A 13330-nucleotide genomic window follows, 5' to 3' on the forward strand; every position below is an offset into this window, starting at 1 on the left:
ACAAATACCTAAAGCATGCCTGCATGCTGTTTCGTAGCCTGCTTTTTTCCCTTAGCAATACATCACAAACCTTCCTCTGAGTCATTAGTTTTCTACAACATGGTTTTGAATGGCCGCAAAGTGTTCCATAAGAAGTTGTGATTTTACCTTCAGAGCCCATTACTTCCTTCATTAGCAGGTTGAGACTGAGTCAAGGGAAGTACCCATTTCTTCCTCCCCACCACAGAGCTGGCGTTGGGCCCAAGGACACTGCCCACATGTTCAGATTCACAGTGCTGGGTTCCTAGAATCCACTGCCTCGATGACTCTGAACAGACGGAATCGTGAAGGAGGAGGTCTCCCAAGGCGCTCAGCTAATCCCACCTGTATCTTCACAGTGGTTTCTCCTGGCCCTGGAAGGAAGCCAAGCCCAGAGAGCAGTGTTGCCAGATTCAGCAGTAATTAACACATCGGCACTTGGCACCTAGTGCTGTGTGTGGGTGGAATTCTCCAGGGTGACCATCAAGCTCCCCTCATCAACCCACCTCTACACCAGGCTACTTGGGGAAAGTGTGTTTTCTTTATGACTTGTCAACTTCCCTGGACTTTTAATATTTTCAAAGTTCAGGTGGCCCTGGGGCCCCCTGAGTGGCCCTCCTGCTGAATTGGTTTTCAGACTGTGCCACTTTAAACATGATTCAAGAAAAATTACCGGAACCTCCACTCCATCTGTCTCTGGAAATGGTCTTTGTGCTTAGATCATTTGCCAGCGACACTCCATCTCCACAATTACCTTGGCTATTTTATCTCTATCTGTGCGGAACACTGAAGGGGAAGCAGCAGATAACACCATTATTTAAGTGACTCGTTCAGCTTAAATACCTTTGCACCTCAGACTATGAAAGACCCCACTGCTGCACTGGCCTCTCCCTGGGAGACCAGCCCCCGCGCACTGCCTTTAGGTTTCAAGCATGATAAAGAGAAGTTGCCAATGGAACAGTGTCATCATAACCCGGCTGCATCCTTAGGAGCGCAGGGACGGGACCGAACCCCTGGTCACAGCTAGAACTGCTGCTCCACACTCCCTAACCCCCAGGTGGCCCCATGGCAGAGACCTTCAAGACTAGAGTGTCTACTATGCAACTGGAAGCTTCTGCAGTGGATGCAGCTGCAGCATGCAGAGGGGTTAAGAGGAAAAGGCAAGGATCAGACAGGATGTTACCCTACCCGGTCTCTACACGTGTATCTCTTTACATATTTACTATATACACATACGTTAGACACCAAGAGGAAGAAAGATGCTACCGCATGCCTCCCGCCTGCAGGGAGATAAAATATCAAAAGATAATGAACAGAAACAGGCAGTACATGCCGGGCTAATGAGAACAGCAAGCACTTATAGAGCTCTTACTGTGTGCCAGGCATTCTGCTAAGCACTTCATCACGTTTTCTTATTTATTCCTTGTAACTATCCTATGAGGTGTGCATGATGAATCTCATTTTTCAGGTGAAGACACTGAGCTATGGTGAGATTAAATGACTCACCCAACGTCACACACCAGCAGTGGTTGCAGCCAGGGCTTGCTGCTTTGCAAGCAAGATGCAGCTGCTTCCAAAGGTAGCAGTTATGAGAAAGGAAAGGAAGGGCACAGCACCACTTCTCATAAAGCCCATCCATCTGCCCTGTCAAGTGTTAGGACCAGAGACTGGCATGCCCAGTGGGTGGTGAACATAGCTCTCCATCCACCGGGTTCTTCTCCCAGAGACACATTCCCCACATTTCATACCCAAAGTGTGGCCCTTTCAGGATTTCTTTCTATTCCTTTCTCCCCTAAAAATGAGATTCCATTCTTTCCACTCAAGGACTGGGTCAAAACCAGCAGCAATCCCAGCATCATGGAGCAGGGGTGCATCCTGATAGTCAAGCCAGGTCATGGCTCAGAGGAGCCTAAGACAGAAATGACCTGAGAAGTTGTATGAAATCAAGGTAATGAGCAAGAAGAGCCCATGACAGCATGGGACAAGCCACGTCAGGTCTTGGACCGAAGGTAGGAGTCAGAGCAGACAGGAAATGAGCCATGAGGTCCGGCTTACGATGCAAGCCCCAGTGGCAGGCTCTGAGACAAGGCTGAGTGTATTTGGGGGGAGTGGTTCTGAGAAGCAGCAGTACGGGGTGGGGGATGAGACAAGGAGTGGGAGAAGCAAATACAAGGTGTTAATAAGTTTAACATTTGGGGGGGTGGGGTGCCTGGGTGACTCAGTCAATTAAATGTACTACCTCTGATCAGGTCATGATCTCATGTTTCGTGAGTTCGAGCCCCACGTCCAGCTCTGTGCTGACATCTCAGAGCCTGGAGCCTGCTTCGGATTCTGTGTCTCCATCTCTCAGACCCTCCCACTCTGTCTGTCTGTCTCTCTCTCTCTCAGAAGTAAACATTTTTTTAAAAAAGTTTACCGTTTGGGGCATTGGGGCTGAGTTGTATGGGGAAATCCCAGGAGAAGATGTGGAGCATACCTCAGAGGGGTCCCACCTAAAGGGTTAGGAGACTAGGGTATTTGTCCAGCAACACCTTCACATGAGTAGTGGAGGGCTGCTCCCAGCATCTGCGCTGCCCCACCTGCTCAGGCCAAGCAGGCTCCTCCCACGGCCAGAGGAAGCCTGCAAGCAGAGGATCGCAGGGGCTTGTAGAAAAAAAGCCCCGGTTGGGTGTGCCTGGGGCCTGTGACCAGGTCAGAGCCAGAGCAAATAATAACTGGGAGGGAAAGAGAACAAGAACACAGGGAAAGTCCTTAAGCTATAAGGGACAGAAGTCCTGTGAGCTCCCGCGTGCAGCCTGGGTAAGGAGCGCCTGATGCAGGGGCAGGCACACTGGGGCAGAGTCTCAGTGGGGAGGGCTGCACTGATGGGGGGTCTTCCGGCCCTCGAGGGCCTGCCCCCAAGCCCCTTCCCTGTCCTAGGGATGAGCTGGCCAACCAAACTGCACATCAGACCCGAGCAATGGTAGGACCCCCTGCAGGTCCTTGGTCCTCGGCCCCTTTCTAGCTCTCTCTCTTCTTCCCTCTGTTCTTCAGGGCCTGCCCCCCACCCCCAAGCACTTGATCCCAGGGCCAGGGAGAAGCGATTTTGCTGCGATCGCACCTCCTCTCCTTCCGCCCATATCTACAGCCTGACCCTGTGACAGTGGCCCCAGAACTGTCACTCTGCAAATAACTGTGGCCAGGGCAAAGAGGGACAGAAGCCAATGTGAGGATCTGAGACAGACATCTGTAATTGCAAGTTTGGAAAAACCCAGACCTTCAAGCAGAAGGCTCTGTTTCAATTTTCTCACTTTATTTTTCCTTAACCTCAGACTGAGGGGGAATAAACCCTCTCTGATTTGTAGACTGAAGTCTTTAAAGAGCTATCTTGTCTTCTTTTAAATTTATTTTTTCCTTTGGCTCGGGGCAGTCGCCAGGGGCCCAAAATGGGAATTTGGTACCTTGGTCAGATGGCTCAAAATGTCAAAAGTTACTATAGGGGATATCATACTACCAATCCATCTTTCCTGCTAATCCAAAAGTCAAATAAGTTCATGGAGGGCTTTTTTTTTTCCCTAGAATTTCAGGCTCCCTGAGGACTAATTTCTCTGAAAGCTGCATTAAACTAATAGCACCATAAAAGGCCCATTGTGAGATGTAATTGGTTTGCAGGACTTTCCTATAAAAATAATAAAAAGACTGACAAAGGCAGTTTCCAAAGGTCAATTATCTTTGTGTTGCTTGAGTTGAGTGGAGGTCAGTCCCAGAATTCCATTTTATAGGCATATTAATCAAAATGGGGCCTGCTCTGCCCATCTGACCTCATCAGCTGTCAGAGAAATCACAGGCTCCACCTTATGCGGATTGCCAAAAGGATGCTTTGGGCTCCTCTTTTCCCCAGAAGAGATTGGCTCATCACCGTGGATGCAGAGCTGGAAGATGAAGTTTTCAAGGGAGAAAAACTATACTCTGAACACAAGAAAGAGGAGATAACTCAGTGAGTCAGGCAGGTGTATGGCAGGCAGTGTGCTCAGAGATAAGGCCTCTGTCCCCAAGGAGCTGGAGAAGTATGTTTGTCACAACTCTTGGTTATATTTAACCAAAACCAACTAAAAACTAGCTTAAGTAAAAGTGAAAATTTAGTTACCTTAAATAATGGATTTTAAGGATGGCTGTATCCAAAGGCTCAAAGAATGTCAACTCATTGATGACAGAAAGTTCTTATTATTCTCTCTCTTCTGTCTATCATCTATCTATCTTCTATCTATCATCTATCTATCTATCTATCTATCTATCTATCTATCTATCTATCGATCTGTCTGTCTATCTATCTACCTACCCACCTACCTACCTATCATCTTTCTCTGTCTATGTCTGCACGGCTGGTCCCTGCTCTCAGATAAGCTCTCTGCCACATGGCAGGCAAGAAGACATCAGGCAGCCTATTGCCCATTTTCCCCAGTGAGCTACTTCATTATAAACAGACTTTTTCTCCTAATGTTCACATATCAATTCCAGGAAGACAAAACAAAACAAACACAAAACCTCTCGTTAGCCCTGTTTGGATCACATGCCCACCCTGGACCAATCACTATATCCGTGGGGTTGTAAGAATATGATTTCTCAGATTGGGTCACATGCTCACTCCTGTGGCCAGGAGGTCTAGAGAAAGGGCATAACAATGTATTTGACAATTAACCAGATCACATCAAGTAGAAAGAAAAGAGGCTCCCCCAAGCGCAAGATGCTGGCAGACAAAATCATTCCCATCTAAAGAAAGTTATCCAACTTAAAAATGCACCCTACCAGTTATTGAAAGGTGTTCTTCATTCCAAACATTCCACTGATTATTCATTCCTCTTTTCTCTCACCCATCCATCCATTTATCTGGTGAAACAGTTGGTTTTACAGGAACAAGATCTTTTCCTTCTTGCTCCTGCTCAAAATAAAATAAACAAACAAACAAACAAACAAAAACAATTGCTATTTCAGGGCCCTAAGTCTCTCCAAAAGGCTGAACTATCCTCAAGCCATAGATTGTACAAAATTCATTAAGGATGCACAAGAAAGAATGGAAGACTATACTACAGAATGCTAACACTGGTTATCTCTAAATGGTGTGAGTAGTTCCTTCTTTTTCTTTATTGTGTGTTGTGTTTTCCAACCTTACTATACTGAAAATGTATTGCTGATATAATTTTAAAAAGGAAAACATAGGGGTGCCTGGGTGGCTCATTGAGTTAAAGCATCTGAATTCTGGTCATGATCTCGCAGTCTGTGAGTTCAAGCCCCACCACATCAGGCTCTGTGCTGACACCTCAGAGCCTGGAGTCTGCTTCAGATTCTGTGTCGTCCCTCGCTCTACCCCTCCCCCACTTGTGCTCTGTCTCTCTTTCTCTCAAAATAAATAAACATTAAAAATTTAAAAAAATAAAAATAAAAAGGAAAAAGTAATGCTAAAAACCTCGTAATCTCATTACTCTAATTCTATATGCACCAAGCAAACTGTTTGGGACTTAGACTAGTTTCCCAAGTCAACTTTGCTACAGAAAAGAGAACAGTCAGACCATCCATAATACTCAGTACGTCTTTCCATAATGATAGTACTCAGTCATGCTAATTCATCAAGTGTTTCCTGAGCCTCAGACTGCTCAAAAGATGCTGACCCAACACCAGCCTCTTCTTTTTTTTTTTTTTTTTAATGTTTTTTATTTATTTGTAGGAGAGAGAGAGAGAGACAGTGTGAGCAGGGGAGGGTCAGAGAGAGAGGGAGACACAGACTCTGAAACAGGCTCCAGGCTCTGAGCTGGCAGTCAGCACAGAGCCCGACGCGGGGCTCGAACCCACGAACCGCGAGATCATGACCTAAGCGAAAGTCGGACGCTTAACCGACTAAGCCACCCAGGCGCCCCAACACCAGCCTCTTCTTGACAAAACTTGAAGGCAGCACCCAAAACCCTGGAGGATAAAAGTATTTGCCTCTTCACAATAGCCCTGCAGTGGCCAGCCACATTTGCTGCCGGCCACAGAGCCATGACTCATTAACAGCTAAGTAAAAGACTGTGCGTTTTCTGTCATCTACATGAGGGGGTAGTCTTTTGATGCAGTCAGCGATTGTCCATGCTGAGCATGAAAGGCATGTGCCCTTCCTGTGAACAGCAGCAGGAATGTTCCAACTGGGGTCGGAGCTCCATAGAGTCATTTCTGCATTGGGAATAAAAGTGGAAATTATCAGACCTTTGAAATAGCTTCAACTTAGATCTTAATATTTTGAATAGGATCAAAGTGACTTGGTATAGTACAGTACTTTTCACGGAGTGCTTTGTCACACAGGTATGGAAATACACATATGCCAGTCAAAAGTATTTTAAACTCCAGAACCATCTTGGAAGAAGTAGGATTGCTGATCAAATAGGAAAAACAGTTTTCAAAGGATGTTTGTGCTACCCAGAGGTGAAACCATTGAATGACTGAACACCACGCGACATATGTAATATTCACATGGATTCTGAATCTGATAAAGTCCCAAGGAAAGCAACTATCAATCAGAAATCAACTAACACTTACTATTCATCCCCTGTGATTTATACATTCTTTTCAAGAAGTGCCTTACAACAACCCTACCAGGTTTTGAAGGTGGGAAATCAGTGAATAAATTTAGTAACTGGAAGAACCAGGGTTTCATCCAAGTCTATCTCGACTCTGTCGCCTACTTCTTTCTATGACATTGATGTGACCCTCCCAGAAACTCCCAACTATACCTGCACATAGCACGCACATCTGTGGGCATCACGTGTATGAATAACTCGTGCAATGCTCAGGTGCCACGTGTTCTGCATTGACTATATTAATATCCAGGCAATGCAAAAGGATGCCAAGTCAGAATAACTCAAATGAAAAGGGAAAATAGATGGTAGAGTTAACTCTGAATGAGTAAAATCAATTCAACTTACAGAGTCCCTCTCCTACTGCATAGAAAGTAGCAGCTGAGCAGTCGGTTCTGGATGAGTTTGGCCATTTCTGGCTTAAATACAAACTCTTCAGAGGAAATTTCCTGAAGTGTCTGGTGGCCATAATTCTAAAATGTAATGCTAAATGTCAGCAGGGAAATAAACCTACTGGTTATAAATCCCATAAGGAAATAATAAAAAGGCCTTTGACTAGATCACAGCATGACACACCAATGTTCCAGAAAGACAAACATAAACATAAGTTGCTGCCTACTTTTAAAAAAAGAAGAAAAAGAGGAAGATGAAGAGCTAGTGACAAATTCACTTTAGCTCCTTTGCCGAGTCCTTGCTATTAGTGCCTGCAAAGTTACAGGGCCCAAGGGTCTGTTCTCAGATACTGCTTTCTGGGACGGGTGTCAGCCAAACTGGGTTTATTTCTTCTAAAGCTAAAACTGGGGAGAGTACAAATCTTTCTTTAGAGGTTTATAGAAAACAAGACTGGCTTATTCGGTGTATGGCTTTATGTTGTTGTTCTTTATAATAACAAGAAGATTTGGATACACACTTGGGTTCATGAAGTATAAATCCTGCTTAAATCTATAGAAGTTAAGAAGACGTGTGGTGGCCCCACGAAGCAGGAAGCAGCATCTGTGTCAAACTGTACTGAGCAGTGTTCTTTGTTGTTGTGAAGTATTGATAAATCCCCAGGTCTTCAATAAGGGGAGTCAGGAATAGGAAACTCATTTCAAATCATAGCTCAGGTAGGCGTCTGAGCCAAAATAAGATGAAAGTCATTAATTTTTTTTTCCTATTAAGCCACCAAGAACAAGTGGAAGAGTTCTCTCCTTTCCTTATTTCAACCTGAATTCTGTTAAGAACAAGGGCCAAGATTCCTGTTCTAAATCTTTGGCGAATAGCACAGAATTGTTCTTTTCCTTTTTCCTTAGCAAAACAACAAGGTGTGAACAAAACTGTCACTTACTATGGTAATTAATACAGGGAGGTATAATTAGCTGCCACAAGCATTTCTTTCTCGTCTCAAACACCACTGATGCCAAGGAGATGAATGTCTATATCACTGTTAGGGTAATAAGCCCACCTGATGGATGATGGGTATGCTCCACTTGTCTCGATTTGGTAACGCTATGCCCCAAATTAATGTCTGAGTGATTTCTTTATAGATGAAAAGAGTCACAGAGGCAAAATGCTTCCTCAGGCAAATCTTCACATCTGTAAACATAAACAGCCTTATAACAAACCACATAACTTTCTGGAACAACATAAACATAAGTGACTAGAACTCAGGGCAAAGCTAGAACAGTCTCTAATGGTAACAAACTGGAGAGTGAGCACCCCAGTATTTAGCCACCTAAACCCAAACCCACTCTGCCATCAGTCTGCATAAGACCTTACAACAAAAAAAGACTAAAACACTATCTTTGGCAGACTGTGTTCGGAAGAGGTTGTGCAAATTATTTACACTACAGCTGGCTTTCCTTTTATTTCAAGAAAGGCAAAGCTGTTCAACCAGAAAATAAAATCCAGCATGCAGTTTGCTTAGTGAGAAGTGTGCTGCTCCTTTAACTAGATCATTCCATCACATCTTCAGCCCTCTTTCTCCATGTATAACCAACACAAGCTGCCCCCAGTCCCTTTACCTTGTACCACCACCCAATTTTCTCCCTATGTCTTTGTCCTTCTCACCATCTCCTCTGGCTCAGATACCTGAGTCAGCTCACTATAGCCTTTATTTCCTATATCTTTTAAAAATTTTATTTACTTTGAGAGAGACAAGGCAGTGTAAGTGGGAAAGGGGCAGAGAGAGAGAGAGGAAGACAAAGAATCACAAGCAGGCTCTGCATTTTCAGTGCAGAGTCCAATGCAAGGCTCAAACCCATGAAACCCTGAGATCAGAACCTGAGCCAAAACCAAGAGTTGGATGCTTAACCAAGGCACCACATCCCATATTTTTTTAGGTAAGTTCTGTGCTCAATGTGGGGCTTGAACTCACCACCTGAGAACTCAGCCTCACTCACCTCAGCTCTACTGGCTGAGCCAGGCAAGTGACCCCATTTGTCTTATAATTGGGAGCATTAATACAGTCTTCCTTGTATAATCAGCTACAAGGTGCAATACTTCTTCATGAGTAGAATTACCATTCCATCAAGTTTATTAATTCTTCAGGAAAATAAGACTGCATAATATTTCCATTGTGAGTGATTCTTCCAGTGTGCCTGCCCCAAGCTTTCTCTGTGTACAAATCCTGTCTTTGATAGCCCTGAGTCATGATCTTCTCCCCTTTGCTTAAACACTTCTGGTGAAAAGAAAGTCAGCATATTTGGGGCAACTGGCTGTACTGCCAGACTGCCATAAGTGGGAGACTGGAGACTATCTCCTACAGTTTGGGTGGCTGATTCTGGTTCCCCTCTCAGGAGCTCTGCAGAATATATCAAGTCCTCTTTCATCTTGGTAACATCATCAACCAACTGGAGACTATGATTTGGTGTCTCTTAGCCCAAGTGTTGGGCTCATACCAGATAGCTCCATGGGACCCTTGGAGAGAATCATCCAAGGGTACCAGCATTTACTTGTCATAAGTAAATAAAGATCCAATGCGACCAGATCTTTCAAATTTCCAAGAGAAGTTTGAGATCTGTGTTTGTATGGGAAACTTCCCAGTTTTCCCAATTTTTGAAAGTTGACAACCAAGAGAGAAAATCATTTTTTACATTTACTTATTTATTTTGACAGAGGCAGGGAGGGAGGAAGAGAGAGAGAGAACGAGAGAGAGAGTAGGAGAATCTGAAGCAAGTTCTACACTGTCAATGTACAGTCCAATGCAGGACTCAAACTCCCAAACCACAAGATCATTACCTGAGCCGAAATCAAGATTTAGATGCTTAACCACTGAGCTATCCAAGTGTCCTGTGATAAAGTAATTTTAAATACCATGCAGACCAAATGAAACACATATGCAAGCTGGATCTAAACCACAGAACACAAGTTGCAATCACTTCTCTAAAACTTTCTCCTCTCGGAATTAGATGTATGGAGGCATAGATGACAATAGCAAATGTTATTTGGTATGTCTCTTTATTTTTGTTGTACACATTGGCCTGCAAAAATGATTAAGTGTCTCACTGAGTGCATTCATTTGCAATTACCTGGAGGTTTTTGTTTGTTTGTTTTTTAAACCATTTCAACTAAACGAATTCCTCATGCAAGCCTGTCTGCATAAGTACAAGTTGTATGGCTACAAGTTATTTAAATAATTAGCCAACATTATTCATCTTCCATTCATGTGTGACCTTAGGACATTTATTTAACCTCCCTGTGCCTCAATTCCTTGGGATAAATGTGTCTTTCTTGGTGGCACTTAATTATTACCAATCTCTTCACAGGTTGAGGTTACATTACAATTAGTGACTCTCCTCCAAAATATGGAGTGTGGAAAGGGAAAAATAGTAATTTTACAGTGGAAAAGCCTGGCGAACACTACCTTAACCAAATGATAAAGGTGAACATTACCTGTGATGCCCTATGGATATCATGTACCAGCTGGTATGAGGGGTTAGAAGGGCACTTAAACTCTGTGGTACTCTTCTTCAAAAATCATTAATTTCTATCTAATCATGAGAAAAATATCTGACAATTTCATATTGGAAGACATCTACGGAATTGTGTTTAAGGAGGAGGAAGTAGTCAGTTGGGTCAAATGTTGAGAGACTGTATAAGATTAGGACGGGAAACGTTCTGCTGACTTGAGTGTTTCCAGATCTGCGGCTAGAAACTGAAACTGGGTTGAAGCATTGAAGGGTTGACAAGTGACTAGAATCAAGGATAGATAATGGTTTCAAGACTTTCTTGAAAAGAAGAAGAGAAATAGGATACAAGCTAAAGGAAGATATAAACTCAAGTAGAATTGCTTTTTGGTTATTAGTGAGCCATGCTGGTAAATATAAGTTATTAAGAATGACCCTACAGAGTAGGACAGACCAATGATGCAGGAGAGAGGTAATAAAACTTACTGAAACAGCAAGTCCTTGAGGAAGTAAGGAGATATGATCCAGAGCACAAGGAGAGAGGTTGGCCTTGGGTGAAGTAGAGACACTTCTTACCTCTTAAAGAGGAGAGAAATGAATACAGGTAAAACTCCAAGCAAATGTCTAGTTTGTTGGTGGAAATATTATAGCTTCTATGGTCTCACTTAAGTATGAAATAATCCATGAGTTTAAAATAAGAAGGAGCAAGGAAGGGTGGTAAAAAGAAGGCAGCGGGTAGACACTTACACTAGGATACTTGTCAATCCATTGCAGCAGAGAGAGAAGATCAAGGGATCTGAAAGTTTGCAAGGAAACAATGGTAACTGTGGGCCATAAAATCTAAGACATGTAAGGAGGGAGAGGGAAGAAAAGAGATGAATAGTGACAAAGGAGTAGACTCTAATTTTGAAAGTGTTCAGTGATGTTGGAAAACTGTTGCATTGGCTATTCTAGAGCATATTATCAAGGAGAATAAGAAGCTACTGTCAGGGAACAGAGTATTTAAAATCAAGATTTCAAGGGGTGCCCGGGTAGTTCAGTCAGTTAAGCGTCCAACTCTTGATTTCGGCTCAGGTCACAATTGCACAGCCATGAGATCAAGCCACCCTGGGCATAGAGCCTGCTTAAGATTCTCTGTTTCTCGAGGCGCCTGGGTGGCTTAGTTGGTTAAGCGTCCGACTTTCACTTAGGTCATGATCTCGCGGTTCGTGGGTTCGAGCCCCACATCCGGCTCTGTGCTGACTGCCAGCTCAGAGCCTGGAGCCTGTTTCAGTCTGTGACTCCCTCTCTCTCTGACCCTTCCCTGCTCACGCTGTCTCTCTCTCTCCTAGAAATAAATAAAAAAATATTAAAAAAAAATAAATAAATAAAATATAATAATAAAATAAAATAATTGATTCGTGACCAAGGTAGAAGAGAGGGAAAGTTGCTGGAAGTGAGGGACTCAAGGAACTGAAAGCATTGTGTGGATCATGCACATGGTTATGGAAGTCACCAGAACCAACGAGAGGAGTAGGCACTAAAAACCATAAATGAGACTTGAGTCAAGGCCTTTGGGGCACAAGGAGAATGCTAGAAGGTGGATAGGTAGTGAATGGAATTTTAAGGGTTGGTGGGTGACATAGTATGATGGCCCAACTTCAAACAGACTTGATATTTTGAAGGAGAAAAAAAAAGGAATTAAAGTAGAAGTGCAGAGCAAAAATGACACCTACTCCATATCCTTAATCTGAAGAGCACAGACTTCTGTGAGATTTAAGAAAATGATCTCTACTTAAGAGTGCTGCAAGGGAAGCAAGGGTGAACCAGGACAAGGGAAAAAAGAAGAGAATTTCCATTCAGAATAAAACATCGAGGATGTAGGAAGTTTGCAGACCATAGGTCAGAGTATAGAGGGCACAGTAAAGGAGAGAAGGGATAGGGGATTGGGTCACTTTGAGCAGTATGAGAGTGGGATGTCCAGGAGCTTGTGCTTTTATCAGAGATGGAGGAAACCTCAATGTCATGATGTGGGGCATGATAGGATTAGTCAAATTTACCAATCCAAGTCTTGCCTCTGAAATCAAATGCCACATACCAGGAGGCTGCTTCTTGTTTCATGAGAGAGGCCACATGGATCTGAAGACAGGATTCCCTCAGGGTGGAGATACTACATGTAAATCAGCTGTTCTCAAATCTGGCCGTGCATCAGAGGCACCTTGGAGCTTTAAAAAAAAAATCCAATGTCCACATTACACCTGGGCCAGTGAAATCAGAGTCTTTGGGAAAGAACCCAGATATAAGTTTTTCTCTATGTTCCCCAAGTGATTCCCATATGCAACCAAGTTTGAGAATATGGGTTTGTCTCCCAAAGACTCTGGGGTGTGGCCTGAGCATTAGAGTTCTTAAAAGCCTTTGTGATGGCAGCTATTACAATTATTGTAACACGTAATAAGTTCTCATGCATCATCACAATGAGAAGGAGGAAAAGAAATTGCCTTTGTTTAAATAGAAAAGAACAGTGTTATTATGGAACCAAACGAAAGAGTTCCTGGCATTCTGTCTCAGATTAAGTGTAAGAAAGCCTAATCATTTATGTGAAAGAGATGGAATTGGCACAATATACTTTAACAGCCATTCAATCTTCTAATACCTATTTAAAGAACGTAATAGAAGACTTCACAACCCAGGGAGGATTCTTGACCATATCCATTCAGACAGCAGTTAAGCAGTTTTCATGATGTTTATTATCCATTCACCTGACAACATAGAACAATATTTTAAAATTTTCTAAGCCATTATTAGGAGCAAGGAGATGATTTTTAGATAATAATAATAATTAAAGCTGACATTTATTGAGCA

At 43.2% G+C, this 13330-nt stretch overlaps 1 long non-coding RNA gene across 1 annotated transcript; it reads right to left on the reverse strand.

The window, feature by feature from the left end:
- Positions 1 to 5912: 5912 nt before the first annotated feature.
- Positions 5913 to 12822, reverse strand: LOC120239625. The gene is made up of 3 exons (XR_005530477.1): positions 12529 to 12822; positions 8047 to 8177; positions 5913 to 6201 (listed from the first exon to the last, which is right to left on the reverse strand). It is a non-coding gene; the product is annotated as an uncharacterized LOC120239625 (long non-coding RNA).
- Positions 12823 to 13330: the final 508 nt, after the last annotated feature.

This window comes from Hyaena hyaena, unplaced genomic scaffold (genome assembly GCF_003009895.1).
Source record: "Hyaena hyaena isolate Hyena2069 unplaced genomic scaffold, ASM300989v1 scaffold_233, whole genome shotgun sequence".
Classification (NCBI taxonomy): Eukaryota; Metazoa; Chordata; class Mammalia; order Carnivora; family Hyaenidae; genus Hyaena; species Hyaena hyaena.